Source organism: Lissotriton helveticus, chromosome 6 (assembly GCF_964261635.1).
Source record: "Lissotriton helveticus chromosome 6, aLisHel1.1, whole genome shotgun sequence".
Lineage (NCBI taxonomy): Eukaryota > Metazoa > Chordata > Amphibia > Caudata > Salamandridae > Lissotriton > Lissotriton helveticus.
Window position 1 is genome coordinate 1367928649 of NC_136067.1, and position 12479 is coordinate 1367941127.

The following is a 12479-nucleotide window of genomic DNA, read 5'->3' on the forward strand; positions in this document are numbered from 1 at the left end:
CCAGACAAACAATCTTCAACATATACTGAGTTTTTGTCAGTCCTAAAATACAAAATCCCAAACAAAAGTCAGAGAAAAGTAATCATGGACTTCGAATTACCCATGATAAATTCTATAAAGAAATTGTACATGGATACCCAAATACAAGGATGTTTTTTCCACTTTTCTCAGGCTATTTGGCGTAAAATTAAAAAAACATCCCTTATTGAGGAATATGTGTCTGATAGTAAACTACAGTTTGAGCTTAAAAAACTATGTGGACTTTGCTTTGTTCCTCCTAATAGTGTAGACGAATACTACACATCGATTACACAGTCTGAATATTTTATGGTAAACGAAGACAAATTGGCACCAATATTAAAATATTTTGAAGACACATGGATTGGGCATCTAAGTAGGTCGGGTTGCCGGAGGAAACCACGTTTTCTTGTGGACTGGTGGAACTGCTATTCCACCTGCTTAGAGGGAGGAGCAAAACCAAACAATGCCATAAAGGGTTGGCACAACTCTTTAAACAAAAGTATTGGCAAACCGCACCCTAATTTCTACAGTTTTCTTGAGATTTTCCAAAAGGAGCAAAGTTACCAGGAAACGCATCTCACAGTGTTTAGCAGGTAATCTACATCCACGTTTTTCTCACCGTTCAAAGGAAATGTCTGCCCGACTTTTGGCACTATTAAAACTTTTCACCTTGTCTGTGCCGTCTGACTAGCTATCTTCCATCGCACATGTACTTAATTCCTTTGGGTGAAAAAGTTGGCACTTGCTGTTGTGTACCATAATCCTATCTGTAAATTGGACACCCTATCTTGTTTAAATTTTTTGGGGATATGTACCATCCTTAAATTGTTAATGGATTGTGTCATTGTTTTTGGTTATTATTTTTGTTTGCTATTAAATACCTATTAATTTTTGAAGTATTTGGTATTAATGCAATGTAAAGAAAATAATAAGCATTTGGTAATAATGCAATGTAAAGAAAATAAAAAGCTCGAAACTTGTTCGAGTATTTGGTTTTAATGCAATGTAAAGAAAATAAAAAGGTTAAAACGTGTTCTTTTGTATGTGGCTTAATTTTTGCATGGGTCAAGGGTAATTTTCACATTGCATGTTGTATGTCCATGCGCGCTCACTCACACCCCATATGCCTGCTCCCCCTCCCCTGTCCCCATCTGCGAGGCTGAGCATTCATTCATCCATCCATCCCCCAGCACCCATCCATGCATCCATCCACCCCCTACCCAACACCCATCCATGCATGCATCCATCCATCCCCCTATACACCCATCCACCCATTCATCCGCCAGCACCCATCCACCCATACACCCATCCATCCATCCACCAGCACCCATCCATGCATCCATCCACCCATCCACCCATCCATCCGCCAGCACCCATACATGCATCCATCCACCCATACATCCATCCATCCATCCATCCCCCAGCACCCATCCATGCATCCATCCACCATTAATATTGCCATTTTAACATAGCTAGGCTGTCCTGCATTTTTTCTGTGAATACATAAAATGTGTTGTTGATAGGAGGCTCGAACCTTGCTTGACAGCACCAAAGTCAAAGGTTCAAACGTGTTCTTTTGTATGTGGCTTAATTTTTGCATGGGTCAAGGGTAATTTTCACAATGCATGTTGTATGTCAATGCACGCTCACTCACACCCCATATGCCTGCTCCCCCTCCCCGTCCCCATCTGCGAGGCTGAGCATTCATTCATCCACCCCCCACCCAGCACCCATCCATGCATCCATCCACCCATACACCCATACACCCATCCATCCGCCAGCACCCATCCATGCATCCATCCACCCCCCACCCAGCACCCATACAGGCATCCATCCACCTATACACCCATCCATCCATCCATCCGCCAGCACCCATCCATGCATCCATCCACCTATCCACCCATACACCCATCCATCCATCCATCCCCCAGCACCTATCCATGCATCCATCCACCCCCCACCCAGCACCCATCCATCCATCCGCCAGCACCCATCAATGCATCCATCCACCCATCCATCCGCCAGGACCCATCCATGCATCCATCCACCCATCCATCCACCAGCACCCATACATGCATCCATCCACCCAGCCACCCATCCACCCATCCTTCCATCCATCCCCCAGCACCCATCCATGCATCCACCCATCCCCCAGCACCCATCCATGCATCCATCCATCCATCCATCCGCCAGCACCCATCCATGCATCCATCCACCCATACACCCATCCTTCCATCCATCCATCAGCCTGCACACATCCATGCATCCATCCACCCATACACCCATCCACCCATCCATCCGCCAGCACCCATACATCCATCCATCCCCCAGCACCCATCCATGCATCCATCCACCCCCCACCCAGCACCCATCCATGCATCCATCCATCCCCAGCACCCATCCATGCATGCATCCATCCATCCATCCATCTGCCAGCACCCATCCATGCATCCATCCACCCACACCCATACACCCATCCATCCATCCATCCCCCAGCACCCAACCATGCATCCATCCACCATTAATATTGCCATTTTAACATAGCTAGGCTGTCCTGCATTTTTTCTGTGAATACATAAAAAGTGTCGTTGATAGGAGGCTCGAACCCTGCTTGACAGCACCAAAGTCAAAGGTTCAAACGTGTTCTTTTGTATGTGGCTTCATTTTTGCATGGGTCAAGGGTAATTTTCACAATGCATGTTGTATGCCCATGCACGCTCACTCACACCCCAAATGCCTGCTCCTCCTCCCGTCCCCATCTGCGAGGCTGAGCATTCATTCATCCACCCCCCACCCAGCACCCCTCCATGCATCCATCCACCCATACACCCATACACCCATCCATCCATCCATCCTCCAGCACCCATCCATGCATCCATCCACCCCCCACCCAGCACCCATACATGCATCCATCCACCCATACACCCATCCATCCATCCATCCATCCGTCAGCACCCATCCATGCATCCATCCACCCATACACCCATACACCCATACACCCATCCATCCATCCACCCCCCAGCACCCATCCATGCATCCATCCACCCCCCACCCAGCATCCATCCATCCATCCGCCAGCATCCATCCATGCATCCATCCACCCATCCATCCATCCACCCATCCATCCGCCAGCACCCATCCATGCATCCATCCACCCATACACCCATACACCCATACACCCATCCATCCATCCATCCGCCAGCAACTATCCATGCATCCATCCACCCATTTACCCATACACCCATCCATCCATCCATCCCCCAGCACCCATCCATGCACCCATACACCCATACACCCATCCATCCATCCATTTTAACATAGCTAGGCTGTCCTGCATTTTTGTAAGATATATAAAATAAAAAACAACTGTTTGCATAATAAACAACTGTTTTCATTTGTTTGTCGTGACACTCTGCATTTTAATTTAATCCGAGAATTTTCTGTTGGAAAAGCCCGTTTCTGTAGCGTTCTAATGGCACCTTAACATCGCATGCATTGTAATTGCATGCGATGTTAATGGCCTCGCGCCGTCGTAGCATGCGTACTAATAGCATGCGATGTGAACGATCATGCGATGTCAAAGTATCGCACCGCGATGTTTTGACCCCGATGTGTTGGGTGTTTCCCGGCACATGGTGTGCCCCCCTGTATGCATGCACTCCAGTCCCTGCAGGGCAAGAACTGCCTTTGACCTTCCTATTGCAGTGCCTATTCCAATGCCATCTCTGTGGGACAACCAAAGACCTGCCCACCAGGGAGTTTAAAAGTCATAATCTGGCAGGCGGTCTATTTTGGCTTTGGTGGATCTGCTACAGGACCGCCAAAGTCAAAATAAGGCCCTATCAGCCTGATTCATCATTCACCCGTTTTGCGAGCCCCTAATAGCGATTCATAGCGAATCGCTATTAAGGACTCGCAAAACGGTATTCATGTAGGAATTGCTAAATAAATAGCGATTCCTACACATTCCTTATTTGCGAGTAGCAAATTGCTAATCGCAAATAAGGAATAACTCCCCATTCATTCCTATGGGCCAAAGGCCCATAGGAATGAATGGGGAGTATTCCTTATTTGCGATTAGCAATTTGCTACTCTCAAATAAGATAGCGATTTAAAGGGTGCCAGGGGTGTCCAAAGGACACCCTGTAGCACCCCTTAAATGCACATTTGAACAGGTGTTGCGCACACACATGTCCAAAGGACATGTGTGTGTGTAACATGCAAAAGAAAAAAATGCACTAAAGTGCTTTTTACACTATTTTCGCAATTTACCACCAAGTCAGACTTGGTGGTAAATTGCGACCAAATATTGCGATTTCGCAATTTCTAATTGGTTGATGAATTGCATTTAAGGAATCTCTATTAGAGATTCCTTAAATCCAATTCCTCGCAAATATGCGATTTCGGTAATAGAGATTTTTGCATTTGGGATGATGAATCCCAAATGCAAAAATCGCACTTGCAAAGGGCCAGATTCTCAGAATCTGGCCCTTTGCGAGCGCAAATCAGCTTGATGAATCAGGCTGTATATCTTTTGACATGTTGCTGCTTATTCTTTTAATATGGGATTGGTGTTTACATTTCTTTCTCTGACTGAAAAGTGAGAGGGGTTTGTAAGTGAATTATGTGACAGTTTTATGATGTCGTTTTTTTGCACAACAAAACAAAATGTAAATACCTGTAAATTAACTGAATGCACAAAAGTACTTTGCTTTGAAGTGTGCTGGAAACAGAGATTTTAAAAGGATCATAAACATTTTTTTTTAAATTTACTTTATTGGGTCATCGAAGGAACACGAACAAGACATGTATAAGGTTGTCGTATAGTTCCTGCTGGAGAGTTAAAGCCATTATGTACATCAGAAGAGCAGTTGACATATACGTAGCTTAGCCAGTACAACATCAGGCAGATATTTCATTTTTACAAATGTGTAACATGATGGTGCAGGTAACAATGCACTATGAGTCAGTACATGTCTGTATAACAATCCCTCTCCCCAGTCCCCCCCCCCCAGACAAGAACACAAGAAAATACACATCTGCCATACCATCCAGCATTTCACAATTTGAAAATAATGAATTATGAATGAAGAAGGTTCCATTGTCTAATCGATGGAATATCAACCTCGTGTGCACCCTGCAAGAAGGGGAAGGGGGGGACCTTAGCAAAAGAAGAGTCGACCAAGGCCACCAACATCACAACACACAGGATTAGTCCGTGTCCTCTCCCGGCCCCTTGAAGCTTTCTAGCATGGAAAAGGATCAAAACTAATAAAGCAACTTTAATTGGTGATGCACAAATGATAAATATTCACAGAAACACCATTTCCACATGCTATCTTGCTGTGTGCTATATAGGTGTAGCAGTAAAACTGTATGTCTGTGCAAAGTTAGTTGCCATTACAATAAAAATGTGCTATCTTTAAATGACAGTGCGCTGCCACATAATGCTTTAGTTACATGAAAATAATCACCCATTCCTATGACCATTAAATGTAGGTCGGCCACCAAACGTTTGTCATTCTAAAAAGTGTTGTGATTCCAAACAGTTTGGGAACCACTTTACTATCTTATTCAGTGTTCAGAAGTATGCAATGGTAGGTACTTCCCAATTAAGGACATAAGAATTTCAAAATATGAGGGAAAATACATTTTGAATGGCCAAGCTCTAAAGTTAATTTTGGCCATTAATGATTTGCATCGCTTGAAATTCGTATGTTTTGATAGTTTGTAAAGTTATTCTTAAAAGATAGTTAGGTAGGGAGAGTGAATATCAGACATACCTTATAAATACACCAATAAACTACTAAAGATTGAAACAAATAATCATACCCAGATATGTGTTGCCCATGTCATTTTGATTTAAACTATCTACCACAAAGTCTGAGACGAGCATGAAATATTTCTTGAAGATTCATTGAGTTGTAGATTTGTTACAACACTCCTTAAATATAGTAGGATTCGCTTCTTTCCTGTGTGCACTGATAATGAATCCCACCACAATGAAGAAAAAACAAATCTTAGGATCTCTCAAATGCCTCTGTTTCATGACACATTTGTTTTGTGATCCTAAAGACATCTCCTCTATTTTTGAGAGGTCACACTTTTCCTGCTGAGATATTACCTCAACAAGCCTTGATTCTCGATATCTGCAAATCAGTATATCCTCTTTTTCAAAACTGTGGAATGTTTTGTAGTGTGGTTGCCTTATTTCAGTAAGGAATATGTTTAGAAGGTCCAATTACTTTCAAATCGCGGATTTGTGTTATGCCTTGAACACTTAAATTGTTTTAAAACTTAGGGTCTAGAAACTAGCCTATCAACACATATCTTACAAGTCAATCATTGCAAAATAGAATCCTCATTTTGAGAATATTGAGTAGGAAATTTCCTCTGCTTGGCTCTGGAGAGCATATGCGCCACCCAATGGTAGACTGGTACCAAAGTCATGGTATGTCTTTCAAGGTTCCTGATATTGCCTCCTTAAACGACAATAATTTTTCTTCACAGAGGGCCTCCCATTTCAAACTGATTGAGACAGTGAGTCCGAGGTGGGGAGGAGGGGGACTTCCTTTGAGAAAGATTACTGTCCTCTCACCAGTAGAAGAGTGACTGGCACTGATGGCAGCATTAACTTTAATAGAAGGAACCAGAAGTTTTTTGGCAGTCACCTTCCAAGATGAGATGTCTACATGATTCTGCTAAAAGGTGTGCCGAATCTCCCTTAACACGAACCTTAACTCCATCCATTTAGGATATGGCTGAATACATACTGTATGAGCACTGTGCTTGCGACAAGGAGGATGAGCGTGCAGTGTGTGTTTTTACTTAATGGGCAATGGAATGCATTTTGGAGCTCCTTTAAGTGGATGGTTACACACAATGGAAGGCTTATGTAAGGCTGTCCAGGTCTCTTTGTACCTTTCCCAGAAGCCCTGTAGCTGGGTAGTGGGCAGGAAAGGAATATTTTTTTCTTCTGGTAGTAAGCAGTGAAAGATCCCTGCCTCTTACCACATGAATGTCACTGCAGTCAGGTTATAGCAGCTAGAAGGAAGAGATGTGTTTTCCTCTGCATTCTAGTTCATCCCCCTGTCCCTCATAGGGCAGTCACAGCCACACCCCCTCTACCGGCTAGGTGTGGGTGACAAAGGATGTGACTGTACCTGTCTGAGGTCTTGAAAAGTTGAACAACTAATTGGAACCAGTCTAGATAGAATCCTTGTGCACAATGCCCATAGCATGCAGTGGTCATAAATTGATCATGCAAGGCGCATGCAGGGTTTAATTGGAGGAATCTCTTGAAATATGAACATAACATAGAAATGATTGTTCAAGGCAAGAATAAATACTGGTCGCTTGCTCTGATCTTGGTGCAAAGGATTCTCACTGGCCAGTGGCCCCACATAGCAGCGTGGGGAGAAGATATCTACGTGCCAATGCGGGAATCTTTGATTGCCAGTCTCCATTTCAGGTTAGGGACAAACCTAAAACAAGACCCTGCAAAGAGAGCTGAGGACTGCTTGGAAGAAGGCGGGCTGCTGTTGGATTAAAGGAGGGGGAGGGGGGGTTCCCAACTGCATCACCAAAGGAGTGCCTGCCTTTTGGAGTCATACTTAAGTATACAAAAAGTGATGGACGGAATGCTTGAACTAATCTCAGCCACTTGTAATTACTCAGGCCGCATCCCAGTCCATCATTATTTAGCACACCATGCCAATTCAGTTTTGACCCAGCTGTATGGAAACAGTCTTGACCCTGCTCCAATGGAAACAGTCCCGCCCAAATTGCCATGATCCTTCTTGAACCGGAACAAAAGCATCTCATGACCGTTTTCCCCCCTGTTATGGGCTCATCAGCTGGGTATAGCATGTTTCCTTGCGGAGGGGAAACGACCTTTACCACAAACTTTTAACAACGAAGGACCTGTCCCACGAAGTCAGAACAACGACCTGACCTGAACCACACACTGATAACCACTACTGCATTAACAACTATCAAGTCTTAACAATGACTTGCTTGAACCATGATTGTTGTACTCTCAGTTTTTTCATTTTTTTTATTATTTAATTATTATTATTTAGAGAAATTGTATGACAATTACAATATTTACTAAAATGAATAGTATTTCTTTATTACTTACCTTTAGGGAAGACATGTAGGGGATTTAGGGGTTAAAGGTGGGGGAGTGTTCTAATACTCTGGTATTATTTATACAAAAGTATTACTTATTCATGTAATACATGAAATTCGTTTTAACCCCTTCCACGCGGGGCTAATTCCCCCATGGTGCGGGGGGAGGGGGGCCGCGCGCGGTGCTCGTGACGAGCTCAGCTCGTCATGCTGCACAGTGGAGCTGTGCTCATGACGAGCTGAGCTCGTCATGACTCCGCCCACTCCCATGGAACGCCCAGCACAGGAGGGGAATTAGCCCCGTCGAACGGGTTAAGGGATAAATTGTATACTAATCAAAATATTTATTAAAATGAATAGTATTTCATATTTACTTACCTTTAGGGACGGGATGTAGAGGATATAGGGGAATGGGTGGGGACGTGTTTTAAATACTCCGAAATACATTTTTTAACCCTGAGTATTCATTTTTATTTGAAATAGTGAAATTAATTTTATTAGAAAAAATGTATAAAAATAAAAATACATAATTTAAAAAAGTAATATAGGAGTACCTTTAGGGATGGAATGTAAGGTATATAGGGGTTATGGCTGGGGAAATGTGTATTACTCAGGTAATAACATTAATCATAATTTTATTTAAAACCAAATGCAAATAATTTAAAATATGTATTTAATTAAATATTATTTAAAGTATACTTAACTTTGGTAATCTCACAAATAATTCTGCAGATTTATTTAACATTTTTATAAAAAACATAGTCAAATCACATTCAAAGCATAGATAAGATTTTTCTTTAAAAAAATATACATAAATCAAAGTTAATTCTTATTATTTCAAGTACATTTTTCTTCAGCTTATTTGCAAATTTTTAAATTTGATATTTTGTAAAATATTTTGCAATATAACACATTAAATTATGTATTTTAGCATTTAAATTGAACTTGTTCTCACACTCTTCCATTATTTTCAATACTGATGAAAGTCCTTTTTCTATTTTTGCAGCTTTTGTTGACGTAGGCGGTTGTGCGTGTCTTTCGGCATTCAGAAGAGCTTCGCTTTCAAGCATGGAGAATGGAGGTTTCACAGTCAGGTAAGTCTGTTTTAATTATTTTTTTAAGATAAAAGGTGGCTACCTCTAGTGTAAAGGCAGTTGCTAGGGTGGTGTAGTTGTTTAATTGTGCTTAGCTTAACATGTTAAGTTAAGATAACCCATTTTATATCCCAATGCAGGTTTGGTTTCCTCCACGTGGATGGTTTCATTAATTACATTTTCAAAAAGAATGTGTTTTGTTTGTGGAAGTGTTGTTGCTTATAAAAGGTATTCAATATATTTTCGGATTTGTTGCATGCTGGCTTTGCAAATGAAGCAGATACTTGTATCCAGAGACTACAGTTTTTTTTACAGAACTTAATAAAGTCACATTTTGAAGAAGGCACTAGGAGATGCAGAAGTGGAATACGGTAATGAAGTTGCTTGTCTCACAGGATCTTTTGGATGGGGTAAGGACTTCGAAGGTTATGGAAAAGAAGACATTGTTTTGTAGGAGACATGCTAATGCATTTGCTTGGAAGATTAAAAAAAAGTTAGTGCAAAGAAGAAATCTTTTCTTTGGATTTCAAATTTGGATGTCTGTTTGATTAAGGCTAATATAGTAGCCTGAAGTTATTTTTTGTTTTTAGATTTTAAAAACATGGAGTACTTAAATTTTGATCTAAAAACCGTTTCATGATGGATTATGTAGTAGCCAATTTTTCCTTTTTTTTCAATGAGAGAACACTTGGTGACTGGATTGGTAAAATCGGATGCAACATTCATGGTGTGGATTAAGGATAATGTAGTTGCCTTTTTTAACAATCTTTTTTTATCATTTTTGAACATTGCTTTGCATTTCTTTGGGAAAAAAACCAAAGTGAAGATAAGTGGAGAAATGAATGTCGTTGTAAGATTTGAAGACTCATGGTGACAACTGGAATGTATAGCAGTCACCATGAGTTGAAAAAAAGACTTCATAAGGTAGAAATCCCAACTTTCCTTATTTTTTGGAGAAAAATCATGAAAAGAAATCAATTGAATGGTTGTTTGATTAAAACTGGCAAGTAATGTGGAAAGGTTGTTAGTGTTATGAGTATGATTAAAGCCCTCATGCTCGCCTTTCTCAGTATTGGTGTCATGGCATCAACAGTTATGAGCATCATAGAATTTTGAATGTAATAGCAGAAAGCATTGCATTAACACTGTACAAAGATAATGAAAGCTTATTTTGTTTGTCAGCTTATTTTATTTGTTGTACTAAATAATATGCAAACGATTGAATAATCAGAGAGACATGCACCTAGAACAGAGCAAACATAATCTTAGCATGCAAAAACTCATTGGTAATCTTCCTGCATATTTTGTTATCTCTAAAACTTTTACATACATGAGTATGACAATGAACCTGCTTGCTGGCAGCCTTTTGCACGTGTTGACTCTCAAACATGAGGACACAAGTATGTTAATTCTTAAGTGTGTGGTGAGACTATTTAAACCGTTCTAACATTTACCCGCTGCTTAGCCTCGTTGCTCTTCAGCCCTTACCTGTCTTCCCGTGGCTGGCAGCAGTCTTTTTCCTGGTTCCAGTTCTTTTCTTTGTTGGTCAGATCTTTGTCTCTCAACTCCTCCACAGCTCCTGTGAGTTCCTCCTTCCGGCTGTCAAGGCTTCGGTACAGTGATTCCTAGAAAAGAAGCACAGATGGAAATTGTTCAAAAGAAATAGAATTCTCAGAAAAAAGGTAAACTGAATCTTGCACGAACAAACGGTGAGTTGAACAATTCAGTTTTAAAATAAAGGATGTGAACTTGGCACCATCTTCTGGTGAAAACAAGACGTATGTTGGAACAATACAGTTTTGGTTTATTTCAAGAAAGTTGCAGTGCTTTTCAACCGTAATGACCTTAAAACTGGGTACATAAAACTATCATAATTAGAGCTTTGTATGGCACAGAAGAAAGCTCAGAAATTGTAGACTCATTATAATTGTCTGATTGTTTGGTTTATTTTATTTTGAAATCTTTATTTATTTAATGTGTGTTACAGAGACAAGCAAGGCGGCCTTTTAAAAAAGCACAGGTACTTGTGAAAGGCAAACAAAAGAACTGTGAACTAAGAGAAGCTATTAATATCGATTGCTCATTATTTATGTTATTGTGTTTTAGGGTAAGAATCTCTAATAAGAAGAAAGTGAATATCCAGTGTAACACACAAAGATTATTCTCCATGTGATTATTCTGCGTTTAATTAGGTATGGTTATTTGTTAAAAGGTCATGAATATATGCCTGTAGTGAAAATCCAGAATATAGGTATACAGTAACAGGTATATTTAATCTTGATTTGCACTTCCCATTATCTCTTTTCACAATTAGCACGCCAAGAACCTCAGTCTTTATCAGAAGCTCAAGTAGTCCCTATTTAGTACTTCAAGCCAAGGTCCATCCCAACACCACAAGAGGAGCCTTCAAGGTTATCGAATACGTGGTATCTGAGCCAGTCTTGTTTTTCTCTCTCTCACTTCCCATTTCCCCTTTCCCCCCTGGGCACTTCCAGAAAAGGCAGTGTGTTATTGTAAATGACTGTCCTTCTGTCAATTTCCAGGAGATTTGGGAACTATACGTCTTCAATTGAGAGCAATCGCGAAGACAGGTGAGTGGCTTGTCGTGACAGAAGGCTAAGCCACACACACTCTTCCCTTGCTCTCTTTGACGACCATTCAACATGTATCTCTCTGAAAATGCCAAGCATTTAACCGAGATTATTCGGAATTTACATTTAGAAAAAACAAGAAAATCATTCCCTGAGAGAGGAACTAGATAAAACTAAATCTGATTTCATTCAATGGAGAGAAACAAAGCCCTCCAAATCTCGTCCGGTATTAGCTCCATCCAAATTTGGTCCAACCGCCTATGCCCCTCATTCACTGTCTCCCTAGCGTCCTGATCAAAATGGGAAGTGAGAGAGAGAAAAACAAGACTGGCTCACATACAACGTCTTCGATAACCTTGAAGGCTCCTCTTGTGGTGTTGGTATGGACCTTGGCTTGAAGTACTAAATAGGGAATACTTAAGCTTCTGATAAAGACTGAGGTTCTTGGCGTCCTGATCAAAATATACAAGTAACAGTTGTCACTCCTAACCCAGTTCCACTAGCCAATCCTGAGCGTTTTACAGGGGACAGTTCTCGTTTTGCCTCATTTATGAGTCAATGTCAACTGCACTTTCTTTGTGACCCCCAAATCTTTAATACGGATACCGCAAAAACAGCTTTTGTGATTTCATACTTGGGTGGT

General features: G+C 41.1%; 1 protein-coding gene across 2 annotated transcripts in view; it reads right to left on the reverse strand.

The window, feature by feature from the left end:
• LOC144763482 (D-aspartate oxidase-like) overlaps window positions 1-10866 on the reverse strand; it is a 247442-nt gene extending 236576 nt beyond the window's left edge. The window contains exon 1 of one of the 2 annotated variants that reach the window (XM_078649117.1): window positions 10734-10866. The gene's annotated coding sequence lies outside the window, so the exon portion shown is untranslated. The remainder of the gene's footprint in view (window positions 1-10733) is intronic. The other variant, XM_078649114.1, reaches the window with a different exon arrangement.
• Window positions 10867-12479: the final 1613 nt, after the last annotated feature.